This window comes from Taeniopygia guttata, chromosome 37, assembly GCF_048771995.1.
Source record: "Taeniopygia guttata chromosome 37, bTaeGut7.mat, whole genome shotgun sequence".
Lineage (NCBI taxonomy): Eukaryota > Metazoa > Chordata > Aves > Passeriformes > Estrildidae > Taeniopygia > Taeniopygia guttata.
Window position 1 is genome coordinate 6474947 of NC_133062.1, and position 13638 is coordinate 6488584.

The following is a 13638-nucleotide window of genomic DNA, read 5'->3' on the forward strand; positions in this document are numbered from 1 at the left end:
TCTACCTTCAACCAACAGAAAAGTGTCACCATCACAGCAAGACATGGAGGGCAAAAAGAAGGAGAAGAAGGTCAGGACACACCCAGATCCCTCCACCTTGTCCCATTGAACCCCGTATTTTAAAATGTTAAAATTCTACTTTTCCACCCTGTGTTAATTCACCTACCACGCTACTCAAACCCTTGTGCCTTGTAATTCCCCCTACAAAGTTGGCAATTTTCTCCAGGGGCTAAAACCACAGCCACCAGTGTTCTTGACACCATGCCAAGGTCTCCGAGGCCCCTGCCAGGATCTGGAGCCATCCAGGGCAGCCAGAGGGATGTCCTGGATTCTGACACCCCCCCAATTACCGAGCAGTGGGAGCCCCCTGGGCACTGCCCCCCCCCTCACCAAGCACCGGGATAGGGACCGGACCCCCCTCGAACCCGGGGAACCCCACAAGCACCGGGACCCCCAAGGCAGCGCCACCCCCGTGCACCGGGACAGGGACCGGGCCCCCCTCGTGCACCGACCCCGCCGAGCACTGGGCCCGGACCCCCTTTGTGCCCCCCATCCATGACAGAGGTTCTATCCCCTCCGCTTTGATCCCCCAGAGCCGCGGGACCCCCAGGAACAGTGCAGGGACTGTGGGGGACCCCAAAGCTGGGGGGGCACGGGGGGTTCACCTGCACTAGGGGAGTCCCTTAGGGTTTGGTCCTTTCCCCCCCGTTGTCTCCCAGGACCCCCTGTTATCATCAGCGCCCCCCCCAATTTACTGGGACCCCCCCATTCACTGCTTCCCCCCTTCCCTGACTCCCCCAAAGCGCTGGGACCCTCCGAGCCATGAGCCCCCCGCAGTGCACCAGGACCCCCCACTCATCTCCCATCCCCCATCCATGGGAACCCCCCCAAATCACAGCAGCACAAGGAGAAGAAGCCAACACCTTCCCCACACCCAGCATGGATCACCAGGACCACGGATCAGCAGGGCTCTGCCCCACGGGGGTCACTGGGGATCATCCAGCCCGGATCCTCCCATGGGGGATGGAGCTGGAGCAGCGCACCAAGCTCTTCCCTCACTCTCTTCCCTCACTCCAAGCTCTTCCCTCACTCTCTTCCCTCACTCCAAGCTCTTCCCTTACTCTCTTCCCTCACTCCAAGCTCTTCCCTCACTCGAGGCACTCACAGGGCTTCCCTTACTGGTGCCTCCGTTGGTGCTGAGTCAAGTGAGAGCTCTTTGAGAAGCTCTTCCCACACTCCCAACACTTGTAGGGCCTCTCCCCGGTGTGGATGCGCCGGTGCATGGTGAGGGTGGAGTTGTGCTTGAAGCCCTTCCCGCAGTCGGGGCAGCGGAAGGGCCTCTCCTCTGTGTGAATCCGCTCATGTTTGAGGAGATTGGAGCTGGTGTGAAACCTCTTCCCACACTGGGGACACTCGTAGGGCCTCTCCCCTGTGTGGATGCGCTGGTGTGTTCTCAGGTGTGAGCTCCACCCAAAGCTCTTCCCACATTCCAAGCACTCGTAGGGCCGTTCCACAGTGTGGATCACCTGGTGCTCGATCAGGCCAGACTTGTCTCTGAAACCCTTCCCACACTTCCCACACTCGTAGGGCCTCTCCCCGGTGTGGATGCGCCGGTGCACGGTGAGGTCGGAGTTGTGCTTGAAGCCCTTCCCGCAGTCGGGGCAGCGGAAGGGCCTCTCCTCTGTGTGAATCCGCTCATGTAGGAGGAGATTGGAGCTGGTGTGAAACCTCTTCCCACACTCCCCACACTCGTAGGGCCTCTCCCCAGTGTGGATCCTCTGGTGCTCGATCAGGTTGTCGCTCCGACTGAAACCCTTCCCACATTCCAAGCACTTGTGGGGCTTCTCCCTGCCATGAGGCTTCTCCACCAGCTCCGAGCTCCGGCTGGATCTCCGCCCGCCTTCCTGGCTCAGGGGGGCTCTTTCCTCCCCGCAGCTCCCTGGGCTGGGTTTGCAGCTCCTCCTCCTGCAGCATCTCCGGGGCTTTTCCTCCTCCTCCATCCAGACACACCCAGGGAATGAAAAATCCTGGTTTGGGGAAAAAAACAAGAGGAGAGCACCTTGGACTGGAGGTTCCTCCTTGCCCAAGTTCATCTCAGGAAGTCATTAGGAATATTATATCTGTAAGAACCTCCAAAACACCAAGATTTAGCCCAAAAATCCCACAAACTTCAAGATACAGATCAAAAACTCCCCAAACATCACAAGTCAGCAAAAACCTCCTCCAAAACATAAAGATTCAGCTGCCACATAAAAGCCAAAGCACCAACATTTAGCCCAAGAAAGCTCAGAAACACCAAGATTCATCCCGTGAAAATCCTGGATCCCCCTCCACAGTCACCTGCTGCATGTTGGGGGAGAAACGATCCTGGGGCTGGGGGAGGCTGCAGACACAGGGAGGGATGGAACCTTCTGCTGCTTCCTCTTTCTGCTCCTCCTCCTCCTCCTGTGTCTCTCCTCTTCCTCACACTCCTCTTCCTCCGGCCATTCCTCCTTCTCCTGCACAATCCCACCCTCTCCTGCCACCTGCATCGTTTGACCATTCTGTTCCTCAAGCCTGCTTCTCCTTCCCTTCTCCTCCTGCCCCCAGGCCCAGCACCCACTGCCGGCTCCCTCTTCCCCCCAGACCCACAGCATCCCAGCCGAGGGGCAGGGATGGAGCTGGGGCAGGTCGGGCTGGGGCAGCGCTGGGCTCTCGGCCGCTCCCGCCCGCACTCGGTCCCCACTGCAGCCGCTCCCGCCAGGACAGCGCGGGGGGGCCCGGCCTTGGCGCTGCCCCACTCCCACCTCCCCAAATTCCCCTCGCGGGGGCGATGGGGCCGAGGGGGGGGCGCAGGTGGGGTCCAGGTGGGGAACGCGGGGAGCTGCGAGTCTGCCTGGCAACTGGTGAGTCATCAGCGCCGCGGGCTCTGATTGGCTGAGCTCTGCCTGAGGGCTGCGCCTGCAGCAAAGAGGGGACACCCTGCTCCAGGGGGGATGTCCCACAAACGGGGATCCCCATGAAAGGAACAAGAGCAAGGTGTCTTTACAAACAGATACTCTGAATCTGCTCCGAGATAGGGCCAGGAACCTGTTCATAAGGAAGTGACAGGACAAGCCTTGGTTTCAGAAAATGTTATTAATTGATGACACAGACTGCTGCTCAGCCAAGGTCCTGCTCAATTCATGAACTTCCAGAAGAACAACAAAGACTTAACAGAGCCATGAATATCATTTCCTATATAAAAGCAGGGAGCATATTAAGGGAGTATGTAGTAGGTGGATTGGGAAGTCTGTAGCTCTCAAATACTTCAGCCAATGGGGAAAGCAGAGGGAGATGTGGCCAGGAGAATTAGGATGAAAAGGAGGCTGTGTCCTCCAACAATTGGAGAGATCCCATGGGGAATGTCCCATGGCTGCTCCCATTTTTAAGAATGAAATTCCATTTACAGGACTCCTCTGTCTGCTTTGTGGACAGAAACCTCTGGTGATGTCAATTTTTCCGCACACCCTGGGGCAGGGAGTGCAGCTGAAGGTGCCTCACCCACTTTGGGTGATCGGCTCCCTTGGCTGGCGGCGGCACCGGGGATTGATTGGGGACCCGGGAGTGACCAGGAGACAGACGAGTGACACATCAGGGGGGTCTGTGAAGAGTCAGCAGAGAGAGAGCACTGAAAATCTCATCAGTGAGTGCCCTGGGATCTTCGGGGAGTGAACATGGCAGGGCACCCATGGAGGGGAGAAAAGGGAAAGCCAGGTCCTGGCCAAAGGGAGGATGATCCCAAAATGTCTCTGAAGGGTCCCATGGGAGAATGCTGAGGTAGTTTGCACATTCCCCCAGAGGTAATTAAGGACATGGACACCCAGGGGGGGCAATAAGGGAAGTGGACAAGACATTTGGACAACAGGGGATGGATGGTGTTGGTGTGCTGGGAAGGGATCAGGTGAAGGGGAGTGTGCAGCAATATGGTTCAGGCAAGAAGCAGCAGGAGGAATCTATGCAGTAAGAAAATGGATGATGGAAAAGAGGAGGAAGAGAAAAATACTCAGGATTGGGATGTTTTTCAGCAGGGTCTTATCCTGACAATTTGCCAGCTGATACTTTGAATTCCCAGTTTCCAGGAGAGGAAAAGCAGGAGGTCAGGATGTCAGGGGTTTCTCTGTGGTGGGCAGCGGCAGCAGCGGGCGCAGAGGTGCGGGACCGGGAGCAGGGCTGGGGGCCTGTGGGGAGCTGCGGGGCCGGGCCGGGGCTGTGGGGCAGCCGGGGCTCAGCGCCGGGCGCTGCCTGAGCCCACCAGCCCCGGGCAGGGCCGGCAGTGGCCCCCGGCCCCCAGGAGGCTGCGGGACGCCCCGGCCGCTGCCCGGCCCCGGGGAGCTGCCGGCCCTGCCCGCCGGGGGGGCCGCCTTTGGACACTGCGGCAGGACAGGCACCGGCTCTGCCACACGGGCTGTGCAGGGGACCCTGAGCACAAGGAGCAAAACAAAGCAACATCTGGGAAATGCAGAGTGCTCATGGAAGGATCAGGATTTTCTGTGAAGGATTTGGCTTGGGTCCCTGTAGAAAGGAAAGATTTTGCAGAAAGCTCAGCAGCTCTCAGAGGATGAGCACCGACAGGCAGTGACCGGGGCTGCAGGCGTGGCAGAAGAAGGCCCTGCAGCACTTGGGCACAAAGGCACAGCAGCTGAAGGCAAGGAGGGATGAGCAAAAGGCCAAGCTGAAGGCAAAGGCCATGGCAGAGTTCCCACAGCCCCTGAGGGACCAACCCCAGGGCCCAAAGGGGCCCCAGCACCCAGGGGACGGCCTCGGCCACAAGCACCTGGCAGAGGCATTGCCCTCCTGGCCAGGGCAGAGCCCACCCAAACAGCCCCTGGGAAGGAGTCAGGGCTCCAGCTGCAGCCCACAAGGACACTGCAAGCACAGACAGCAGCACCCTCAGGAGGAGCGAGTCCACCCCTGCATGGACATGGATTGTCAGGGCTCTCTGAGCTCCCATCCCACCGGGGACCCACCACACTGCAGCCCTGGAGAACATCCAGGCTGCGTCTGCATCCAGAGGAGGCCTCTCCTGATGGACACAGGGGCCTCTCCATCCACTCTGAATCTTACACCTAAGGGGGGAACATTGTAAAGGTTTGAAATAAACCGATTTCTTTTCTTCCTACTCTGATTGTTATTAACTAGGAAGGAATTTGATGGTGGCATTGTAATATTGTAAAAAGAGATACAAAGGTTATTGCTGCTGTACCTTTGTGTCAAATGTCTGGACTTTTTAACCCCAGACAGCCTCAATGCTGTGGTATGGACAGGAGAAAGAGAGCAAAACCTGAGAAAATGAACAACCAAAAATATTGATGCCTCAGCTGTGGCTCTTCCAGATTAAGAAAAGAAATTGGAATTGTAGGTGAATGTTAAACAGGGCCATGCCAAAGGAAATTCTTGGGCCAAAATGTTTCACCCAGTGGCCAGAGTGGCCTCATTGCCTGCAGAATTGTGCAGCAACAGCTTCAACAGGAACCGAGGCCCAAAACCTGATGACAACAGGATCTCCAACTGTTCCAGTCTGCCATCAAGTTCAAGCTTTGATAACCAAAAGAGCCTCGCAATGGATGAGCAGTGCTCGGTTATTACAGTGTGAAACTTGTTCAGTGGCACAGGAGGATTCAGAACTGAGGACAGGGGAAGGGTTTAACCCAGCCTCCTGTTTGAACAGCCCCCAGAGGGGCTGGGAAGAAACCCAGCACTGCATTCAAGTGACACAGCTCCAGACCCAGCCTGGGCGAGATTCAGGAGACATTGCCTGGCCTGAGGCAGAAAATGTCTTTGTGGATGGCTCTTCAAGGGCAGCAGAAGGGAAAAGAGTTCCAAGACACGCTGTTATTGAGGAAAGGGAATCAGACAAAGCCCAGGTTACCCCCCATGGTCAGCTCAACCGGCACAGCTGTGTGTGCTTGTAAGAGCCTGGCACTGACATGCCCTGAGCAGGAAGGCTTCAATATCTTCTGGTGACACCATCTCACCTAACAGGGGGGCAAAAGCAATTCTGATTGCTCAGCAGCCACTGTATCACTTATTAAGGTATTTCTAAAAGACATTACTCCAATAAAAGGTATTGTGGAAGCAACAGACACAGACAGCAGAACTCATTTTACAGGAAAGATCCTCCAGGGGGTTATGGCAGCTTTAGGAATACAATGGGACCTCCAGAACCCCTGGCACCCCCAGAGCTCAGGCTGGGTACAAAAAATGAACGGGGATGGAAAGAAACACCTTTGGAAGCTGGGGATAGAAACCAAGATTCCATGGGTACGGCTTTTGCCATTGGCTTGGTCAAGAAGAAGAGCCAGACCCAGGGCAGATATTCAATTATTTCCCCTTGGAATTGATCTCGGGAATTCCTTACCCTGGGAATTCTCCACCTAGTGCAGGGTGGAGATAAGGGATGCACATTTAAAGCAGTCTGTGGCCAGAATCCTGTCTCTGGTGCAATCTCTCCCCCAGGAAGCTGGGCTGGCACAGAGCCTGCCTTGGCACTTTGCTGTTGCCAACATCCCAGCAGGACATCGGCTCCTGCCTAAGGAGTGCAGAGCAGCACCACTGGTGGCCAAGTGGCGTGGCCCGTGCCAAGTGGCCCCGAGGCCAGAAACAGCCGCCAGCACAGCTGAGCACGGGGGGACCCCTCAGCCTCGGCTCCAGGTCTCTGCAGCCCCGGAGATTTGCACTTCCCGCCTGCAGCAGGAGGATGGGAGGCCCCCACTGAGCTGCACTGAAGGCAGCGCAGCAGCAGCCAGGGCTCCACAGCGGGGCAAGGCCCTGGGGCTGCCCACACATCCTCTGCTGAAATCCTCGGCCTGGCCACCCTCCTTTGGCAGCTCCAGCCACCGGGGACAGCCCTTGCTGCCACTGCTGCAGCTTCAGCGCTCTCTGGGCCTGCCCTGCCACAGCTGCTGGGCAAGAGCACGGGACAATTCCACTCTGGCTCTCACTTACACTCACACACTGCCCTGCCTGCCATGGCATTGATGGAAAATACACCAGCTCATAGACTTTAACATTGTTAACCTTTGATTTCTTTACTCAGGCTTGGTTTGCCTTGGCCCTGGGGAAAGAAATGTTAAAGGTTTTGTTAAGGGATGTTACACCACTCAATGGAGATGAGTTTAACATCTCAACACACTGGGAATGGCCCAAAAGATACCCACAAAGATAACACCCAGCAGCAAAACATCAACCCCAGCAGCAAACAGCAACCAACACCTACCCCAGACACTGCCAGGGCTGCAGACACCTGGTCTGCAAAAGGCTGAGAAGGAAATCCAGCACTTCCCACCTCATTAACAGCAGAAGCAAAGAAATCTGCACAACTTGAAACTACAGAACATTAAACCAGTGGATTTAGATTGCTTTAGACTGTATTAATTTAGGGAAAAATCGAGTAAAACCCACGTGTCATGGAACGATTTTCTCTGCACAGACGGGCTATGTGGGGATGGAATGATTTCTGTTGCACATCCTGGCCAGAATCAAGAAATGCCTTTACTCTAACACTAAACATATTGGTGGAGTTTTTCGTTTTCCTGCAGTTTCAGTGCTAAGTTTAGAGCATTAGAGTATTTTTAAATTACTCCTACTTCTATATTGCTGGTTAGGTTTGGGTCAGGGATGAGAGAATGAGTTTTTACTTAGAGGAGAAGGAGAAAAAATTTAATTGACTTGGAAAATTTTTGTGTATGTTTGTGCGTGGCTCTTAGAGATAGAAAAATTTTGGTCTGGTTTTTCGACGTTCACCTTAAGGCAACATTTTGTGAAGCTAGAAGAGATTTGAAGGTGACCCTTTAACTCAAAAAAAAGGATTTGAAGGAAAAAAAATATATAGAAGATTTGAAAGAAAAAAAAAAAGAAAAAGCAGCAGGTTGGGGGGCGGGGCACATGTGAGGCTGCTGAAGCTGCTCTGGAAGAGAACCTGAATTCCAGGCACCCAGGAGGAGCTTTAGAAATGCAAATTAACACTCCTGGGGCAGAGTGGGGACAATGTACCTGGCTCTTCTTGCCTGGGGCAGGAATTGGCTGATTCCCGCTGCCCCTCACCCCAAGCTCTGCCTGCTTGCACAGATGGAATCTGCACAGCTGAAGGCAGAGCCCATGGTGAGGATCTGACTCTGAAACAGAAATGGCTGAAGCTGCAAAGGGAAACAGCAAATGGAGAATGTAGTGAAAACTTCACTAAAATAAGGGGGGATCATCCCCCTGCCCACTCCAACATCTGCTGCCACTGTGCTGTACAGGGTGTATCAGAGCACTGGGGCTTTTGCTAGAACAAGTTCAGGGAAATTAGTTGGAATTTAAGTATTTGATGATGTATTTAGAAAAATGCAGTCATTCATGCAGCCCCAGCTTGAGGGAGCACCCAGAAATGGGGAAAAGATGAAGGGCCACCAGAACAAATCCTACAACACCATGGACCAGCCCCTGGGAACCCAAACTAATTCATACCAGGAGACAGAACCCATTTATCATTTCAATGGCATCATTAGATTAAAAGCTGTCCTCAAAAGAAGAAGCAACTAGACAGCTCCAGCTCCTGACCTGCCACTGAAAGAGGAACACAACATTTCACCAGGGGATGAGATCAGATTATCTGTGAGCAGAAAAAGCAGGAGTTTGTGGAGAACTAAATGATTCAAACTGCTGTTGGAAAGAGATGACAAAGGTAAAGTGGTGAAAAAGATAAAGGTGAACAGTTTATGTGTTGGTCCAAACATGGAAAGGATGGGAATGGGACACACTTTCGTGGCTCCCGGGCAGACCAGGGGTTAAACGAATGCTGCTTCTCCTCTTCTGTGCTGCAGCAACTCTCATCTTTTTACCATGCCCCACACCTTGGCAGTGCAGCTCATCCAGCAGCTGAGCCAGGGGATGCAGGTGGCAGCCAGGCCTCCTGATCCACAAAGGGCTGCAAAAGGACAGGGAATGAGGGCACCGAGAATAATCCCAAAACCAAAGAGGACCCGGGAAGAACAAAACAGAGTCAAGGAGTGAATCGGCCTGGTGATAGGGCCAGGCACCTGTAGATAAGGAAGTAACGGGGGAAACCATCAGTTCCAATAAATTTCACAAATTGAGCCACACAATTTCTCAAAGTCCCGCAAAATTCCCGAACTTCCAGGAGAACAAATGCTTAACAGAGCCATGAATATCGGCTGGTATACAAAAGGAGGGTGCATATTAACGAGGACAGGCAGCAGGCGCATCGGGAAGTCTGAACCTTTCCAGGACCTCAGCCCGTGGGCAAAGGCAGAGGGAGATGCGGCCAGGAAAATGAGGATAAAAAGGAGGCTGCAGACTACAACCATGGCAGAGAGCGCACGGCAAATGCCCCACGGCCTCTCCCCCTGCTCGGCAATAAATTTACATTTACAGGACTCCTCGCTCTCCTCCGGCCACAGAAACCTCCGGCGACGGGAATTTCCCCGCACGCTCCCGGCCGCGGGGCAGCCCCCTCGGTCCTACCCACAGCAGCCGGGCCGAGCCAGCGCTGCTCCGGCAGCGGCTCCTGCCCAGGCCCCGGCGGGAAGGAGACCGCGGGCAGCCGCTCCCGCCGCGCCCTCAGCCCGGGGCCGGCACGGGCCGGACACGGCACCAGCGACCCGCCGCAGCCCCCTGCCGCCCCCTCCGCCCGCAGCCAGCCCCGAGCCCCCGCAGAACCCAGCGCGGCTCCCACCTGCGCCGGGGCCGCCTCCGAGCTCCGCCGACGCCGCCTCACCGCGCTCCGGCCGCTGCCGCCGCTCCCGGGCCCGCACAGACGCTCCCGGCGCCAACGGCGCCGCTGCCCGCCCACGGCCGCCCTCAGCCCGCCGCCGGGGCCGTGCTGCGCCCCGCTCCCACCAATCAGCGCGCCGCAACCCCGACTGACGGCACCAGCGGCCAATGGCAGCGAGCTCGGGGCGGGCTCTGCGCACGGCCCAGACTCGCCCCGCGCTCTCAGGGCCCCCCGCGCTGCGTGAGGGCAAAGCCGGAGATGAGCAACAGCCCCGGGACGGGCCCGGGCCCGAGGCGGGATTGAGCTGCCCACACAAACAAACTTCTCCGCACCTCCCGCCACGGCTTTCCCGGCCCTGCGCCTTCCGTGCCTCCGGCTCTGCGGGAAGCCCGGGAGCCTCACTTCTCCTGCCCCTCATTAGTGCATCGGTGCTTGGCTTTGATTTCCCCCAGAAAGGGAAACCTGCCCAAAGCCCTGTGGGTGAGTGGGGGAGGGGAGAGATTTCTGGCAGAAAACTCCAAAGACTCAGAGCAGGATGAGGAGAAGTCAGTGCAGAGCCTTAAAATGCAGCTTTCCCCACGGCTCCCTGCTCCCAGCTGCACCTCCTCCCCCGGCAGGGCAGGAGACAGGGAATGGGGCCGTGCTCAGCTCATCCCCCGCGGCTTCTCCCTCTGCTCAGGGACAGGAGTCGTTCCCTGCTGCACCCTGCGCTCTCTCCCAGCCGAGACTTCTCCAGGAACTTCTCCGAGCCGAGTCCATCCCCTGGGGCACAGCCCCCTCCAAGTGCTGCAGCGTGGGTCACTGTGCCACGGGCTCGGTCCTGCCAGGCCAGGCTGCTCCAGCGGGGCCCCTCTGCCCACGGGGTCACAGCCTCCTCTCAGGCATCCCCGAGCTCCAGCCTGGCTCCTCCAGGGGCTGCAGGGGGATCTCTGCATCCCCACGGACCTGCAGGGGGATCTCTGCATCCCCATGGACCTGCGGGGGGATCTCTGCATCCCCACGGAGCTGCAGGGGGATCTCTGCATCCCCACGGACCTGCAGGGGGATCTCTGCGTCCCCACGGACCTGCAGGGGGATCTGTGCAGCCCCATTATAATATAAATTATGGAATAATTCGTGCTTATGTAAAATATACATGAAGTCAGTTGTGATAGTAGAAAAAGATTTTTAAAGTTTTAAAAGACCTGAAGACCCAGCCGGGAAAGACTGGAAACCACAGTTGGCAGAGAAAGAAAGACCTAATTTACAATTGAAAACACGTGGCTCCCTGCAGAGATGGTCACTTTCCGGGGATACTCCACCAGTCGCCCAAGGTGAAAAATGCACATATGTTAGTTTGAATAGTAGTGCTGTATTAACATTTTAATAGTACTGTAAATGTAGTTGTGTAGTTTAATTGAAGCTTTAGTAGTTAAAATAGAAACTATGTATCTGGGTTTTCTTTTAAGGAATGACATACTCGCTTTGACATAACCACCACAGAACACCTAAATCTTCCAAAGAAGAGGAATTTATGGTTTTCTTGTCAGAAGAATCTAATTTCTTCAGGCCTTGCTCAGACTCGAAGACGCCATGGGAATTAAAGGAAATAGTTGGCATATAACAGACAGAGTTTCTTGTTTTAAATAGAATGTATGCATAACCATGAAGGATATATGAATATGCAATAGTGTACTTTTAGGGGTGATTCCTTTGTTCACAAGGTATGCTTGTTGTGGCTTAAGTGCCCCAGAGCATCTGGACATCCTTAATTCTTTGCTTTTTATTGTCCTAACTCTAAATTTTTATTACTCTAATTGTATTACTATTTTAATAACCATGTTATTATTATTAAAAATTTAACAGCCAAGTGATTGGCGTTTTTCACAATTATGGTAGCAAAGGATGGTTTTTAACACCTCTCTGCCGGGGCCTTGGGAGAGTCAGGGTGAGGAAGACGGGTCCTGCCCTATTTAGGCAGCCTCGCTCTGTTCCCCTGGTGTGTGACCAGACACAGGTTATGATCTATGGGCAAAAGGAGACAATAAAACAAAGAAAAGGGAAAGCATTCCCTAAAACCGCAGTAATTAGCCCCAAGACTAAAGTGTACACGAAGAACCAAGACCCAAGGACAAAGGATAGGTGAGTATTTGTTGGGATGGGGCGGATAAGGGGGGAATGAATGTGTGTGACAGAAGCTGCTGGGTGTCCCAGACTTGCCAAGTGATTGCTGTAGTCTCTCATGCTGCTTTTCGTCTTTTTCGTGTGAAAAACGGCCAGTAAAGAGACCAAGCGAGTGATAAAAAAGAGAGAATCCCTCCCAGAGAAACTGGGACTGGATCTTAGGAAGAAGAGGAACCCTGTGGAGTGCCGGATTGAGGGATAAGAGTGCCCAAGAGCATCCAGGATTCAAACCTGCTGGGTTGAGGGATTAACATTCCAAGAGCACTCAGGGTGTAGATATGTAATGTAGACTGTTTGAAAGTACAAAGTATCTTCTTGTTGTATGTGAGAGTTAGTGAAAAATAAAAGTGAGTAAATGTAGATGAATGGTGGTATATGTAATGTAGATTGTTTTTTATGAGCTTTTCTTTATCTCCTTGGAGAGAGTGTTAGAGTGTTTCCTGGCAGTCGAAAAGAGAGTATTGCAGAGAAAAATTCCTCACTTGCTGTCCTCCCCCTGCCCTCAACTCTATTCATATTTTGTCCATTCCCTCTTCAAAATACAGATTTGTAAAACTCATGCTCTGTGTCCTCAGATAGCCTTCCCAAATCAAACCTTGGCTTCCTTGCAAATTGCATTGCACTAACTAGCATTGCCTTAAATTTGTTTTGGTGCAGGCAGGGTCACTTTGGAAGTAAGTTGTTGTTTACTTTCTTCCTGCAACCTTTTCAAGCTTGTGAATGGAAAAATTGTGATAGCAAACCAAGTCTTTATTTTGGCACTGTCAGCTGTGAGTGGTTGGTAGCCTTGGTGGAGGGTGCCCTGAATTACAGGCCTGCAGAACACGCATAACAAAAGTAATTTACTTTGTAAGGAAGTTGAAAAAGGGGGGAGAGGTGATTGGCAGACTCACCTCTCCAGGAGGTAGGATTAATGTTAGAAAGTGGACTGATATTGGAATGTGGCTGCTGAAATGTGAAGAGAGAAAAAGAAAGAGAAAGAGAGAGAAAGGGAGAGAGAGAGAGAAAGAGAGCGAAGGGGAGAGCGAAATACACCCCCAAGGTCCCCTCAGCCACAGCTATCTGTAAGTTCTCCCCCATTCCTGCTAGGCAGAGTGACAACAAGGAGGGGGGGAAGTGGGGAAGGACAGAGTTAAACCCAAGGCTGTGAACGGGACCACCAGTAGAGATAAGATCAAGGCAGAGATTGTGACTCTCACAAAGTGGTTTATTGTCTTAAGCAAGATTTCTTTTTTCTTTCTGATTGCTGTTGTTAAGAAGAGAAGGCTTTTGTTCTGAAGACTTAAAGTCTGTAAGACTAAAACAGTTAAATGTTACCCAAAAAGTAAAAGGCAAGAGATGTGATACATCTCATGTTAAAATTGGCCTGGTCTTTTTTATTTAACTAATTATAGCTCACAGGAAGAAGAATTGGTTTCTGCAGCTATTAACACAGCTGGATACAAGAAGAAGAAGTGGCTGTAGAAAAAGAGTTTAGTTAAACTCAGAAAATTTTAAAGAGAACTAATGGTAAAAGCTAATGCAGTATTGTTTTTCTTTTAACACTGTGTTATTAAGAAATCCTTTCCAGGTACCATTAAAGCAGCAATCCAAACCATGGAAAGAGGGTGAATTCATGCCAGCAAAACCAAAGGACTTGTGAAGAAACTTGAGGAATGGACTATCACATCTAAACCGGGTGATACCAAATTGACTTCCAACCAGGACTGGGTGGTAATGGTTTGGGAAGACCCAAATGA

The 13638-nt window shown here is 53.2% G+C and overlaps 1 pseudogene; it reads right to left on the reverse strand.

Moving 5' to 3' along the window:
• Positions 1-1045: 1045 nt before the first annotated feature.
• The window catches only part of LOC140681564 (uncharacterized), a 115951-nt pseudogene continuing 103358 nt past the window's right edge, over positions 1046-13638 (reverse strand).